Raw genomic sequence first — 3,781 nt, forward strand, 5'->3', positions numbered from 1 at the left:
CACTTAGAGTTATCTCCCTTCTATGCTCTGCCTGTGAAATGGACATTTCAACTACTTCGTGACACTGAGACGGTGCCGCCGCTACGTTCTGAGTTCAAATTCCGCCGAGGTCGACTTTGCCTTTCATCCTTTCGGGGGTCGATTAAATAAATACCAGTTACGCACTGGGGTCGAAATAATTGACTTAATCCGTTTGTCTGTCCTTGTTTGTCCCCTTCTATGTTTTGCCCCTTGTGGGTAGTAAAGAAATAGGTATTTCGTCTGCCGCTACGTTCTGAGTTCAAATTCTGTCGAGGTCAACTTTGCCTTTCATCCTTTCGGGGTCGATTAAATAAGTACCAGTTATGCACTGGAGTCGATATAATCGACTTAATCCGTTTGTCTGTCCTTGTTTCTCCTCTCTGTGTTTAGCCCCTTGTGGGTAGTAAAGAAATAGGTATTATTCTCGGTACTATTTAAGAAGAGTGGTCCCGGTGCGCGCACTCGCGTACACGCGCATCCGCGCTAGCTAGTCGTAACTAGTCGATCCTACAACGACTACCTAGCAAAGTAAATAAAACACAACGTAAATAATTTTCTTTACATAACGTAAATATTTTTTTAAGCAAAGTAAATAAAACACAAAAACACAAGGTAAATAATTTTTTAAACAGTAAATAAAACAAAAACACAAAGTAAGGATCGACTAGTCACGACTACTAGCGCGAATACGCGAGTGCGCGCACTGGGACTACTCTTCTAAATAATACCATTATTCTCAATATGCATATCTGTACAATCCTTCAAAACTCTCTACAGATGCAGGAGTGACTGTGTGGTAAGTGACTGCTTACCAACCACATGTTCCGAGTCAGTCCCATGCATGACACCTTGCGCAAGTGTCTTCTACTATAGCCTCAGGCCGACCAAAGCTTGTGAGTGGATTTGGTAGACGGAAACTAAAGAAGCCCATCGTATATATATATATATATATATATATATATATATATATATATATACAAAATGAGAAAATGGAGAAACAACATATATATATATATATTATATATATTATATATATATATATATATATATATATATATATATATATATATATATGTATGTATGTATGTATGTGTGTGGTATATCGGGTTGGTCTGTGTTTGTCCCTCCAGCATTGCTGACAACCGCTGGTGGTATATTTACGTCTCCGTAACTTAGCGGTTCAGCAAAAGAGACCGATAGAATAAGTACTAGGCTTACAAAGAATAAGTCCTGGGGTCGATTTGCTCGACTAAAGGTGGTGCTCCCACATGGCCGCAATCAAATGTCTGAAACAAGTAAAAGCTTATATATATATATATATATATATATATATATATATATATACACGTATGTGTGTGTATATAGATACATACATACATACACACACACATACCCATATCGTTATCTTCGGGGATAGTCTTTTTTATTTTTATGCCAATTAACCACATGCACTAGATACACGTTCTTCCCTTCAGCTTTATTGTTATTCTTATTTTCATGTCCTTTTGTCTGGAAATCTTTTGTCACACTCCTGTGGCCTCTTCAGCAACTCTCCATCCAGCATGTCTTCTCCTGTTCTGTTTAATTCATTCTGTCTTCCCTGGTGTGTATCCTTATCTGCACTTGCATTTCCATTGGTATCTGTGTGCGTGTGTGTGTGTGTGCATATATAAGTGTGTCTATGGTTAGTATACGTGTTATGTTACCGTATGTATGGGTTTGCTTTCAACACTATTTGCATCCATGTCCTTTAGCTGTTTTTTTATACATTTATTTACTTTTTTCTTTCTTTCCATCCTAAGTATGTGTATGTGTGTCTTGTGTGTGTGTATGGGTTTATATATTATACTGTTTGTATTTGTGTCATATTTTTCTTCTCTCATCCTGTCTTTAGTCATCATTGCATAGTGTGATGGAGGGTTATTATTGTCCCATTCATGTTTTCTGTTTGCAGTCATGAAATACATGAAATTTTGATACAACATAAAGGACATAATGGAAATTAATGTACACAAGTCAAATTTTGCAACACCACTACATCACATAAGAAAAATGGGCAATCTTACGGTTCTAGTATATTTTACGTCAAATGACCACATGTATTGTTTATATATGATCGTCGATTTCATTTTTACATATGGGGTTGGGGGGAAATGGGATCTTTGGGGTTAGGGTCCTAACCCTAACCTAACCCCAAGATCCCATTCCCCATATGTAAAAAATAAATGTAAAAAAATAAAAGTCTTTTACGGAAATCAACGAAATATATAAACAAATACAAGTGGACATTTGACATAAAATATACTAGAACCGTAAGATTGCCGAAAAGTGACATTGCTTAAATGGCAGCCATTTTTGCCTTTCCATGCCCATGCTTTCCAAAACTTGCACCATAACACCCTCGAGAATTTCAGACCCCACTTCTCTGATTTCTCTAGTGATATTCTCCTTCAGTTGCACCAGAGTCTCGTTTGTTGTCGTAAACCCTCTCTTTCAGGTATCCATGACTGAGACCTTTTCGCACCCGGCCAGTCAAAGTAGACCCCACACATGGTTCCAGCAAGATGAGAGCAACTGCTTATACTACAAGAGAAACAATTCAGTTGCTACGGCAATGCTTTGGAGAGAAAATAATCTCCTGCTACATACAGCAATGTCAACTGGCCTTCCTGTTCTCCAGACTTGACTAGCTCAGATTTTTTCTTGTGGGGATACCCGAAACAGAGGGCTTAGGGTCAACAAATTGGAGACCCTGGTGCAAATGAAGAACATCAACAGAGAAATCAGGGAAGTGGGGTTTGAAACTTTTGAGGGTGTTATGGTGCAAGTTTTGGAAGGAGCACAAGTGCAGGAGTGGCTGTGTGGTAAGTAGCTTGCTTACCAACCACATGGTTCCAGGTTCAGTCCTGCGTGGCACCTTGGGCAAGTGTCTTCTACTATAGCCTCGGGCTGACCAAAGCCTTGTGAGTGGATTTGGTAGACAGAAACTCAAAGAAGCCCGTCGTATATATGTATATATATATATGTGTGTGTGTGTCTGTGTTTGTCCCCCTAGTATTGCTTGACAACCAATGCTGGTGTGTTTACGTCCCCGTCATTTAGCGGTTCGGCAAAGAGACCGATAGTATAAGTTCTGGGCTTACAAAGAATAAGTCCCGGGGTCGATTTGCTCAACTAAAGGCGGTGCTCCAGCATGGCCGCAGTCAAATGACTGAAACAAGTAAAAAGAGTAAAAAAGAGTATGCTAAGCCAAAGTTTTGGGAGTGGGAGTTAAAGGAACTTTCCCAAAGTGACATGCAAATCAAGATTCTTAACCACATGGGCATGCCGGCACCTAAAAATTAAATTCTAACAGAAACTCCCCCATGAGGATTACAACCACTGGTTTACAAGACCAGTGCTTTAACCAGTGAACTATTAAATCTGCTACTTTAAATCCTGATTTTTATGCAAGAAATTATGATACTTATAAAAAGAGAATTATTGTGCTGAGAACATGTTCTGACAAGAAATGACTTAAAGCAGTTAATCTTCACCACAAAACACGTATTAAGATTTTCCTCTCATAATGGCAATATTTTTTTCATTTGAAATTGGTTTTTAATTTGGTTTCAATTTCACATTTTTTGTCTATTTTTATATGAAAAAGGTCAAAGAGATCTACAAAGAAACTTTTGTGCAACACACGCAAAGTGAAATTCTTCCCCTCAACTAACACACAGCCGTATTAAATTAATGTCACTTTAAAATATGCGTTACC

The sequence above is a fragment of the Octopus sinensis genome, linkage group LG12, assembly GCF_006345805.1.
Source record: "Octopus sinensis linkage group LG12, ASM634580v1, whole genome shotgun sequence".
Taxonomy (NCBI): domain Eukaryota; kingdom Metazoa; phylum Mollusca; class Cephalopoda; order Octopoda; family Octopodidae; genus Octopus; species Octopus sinensis.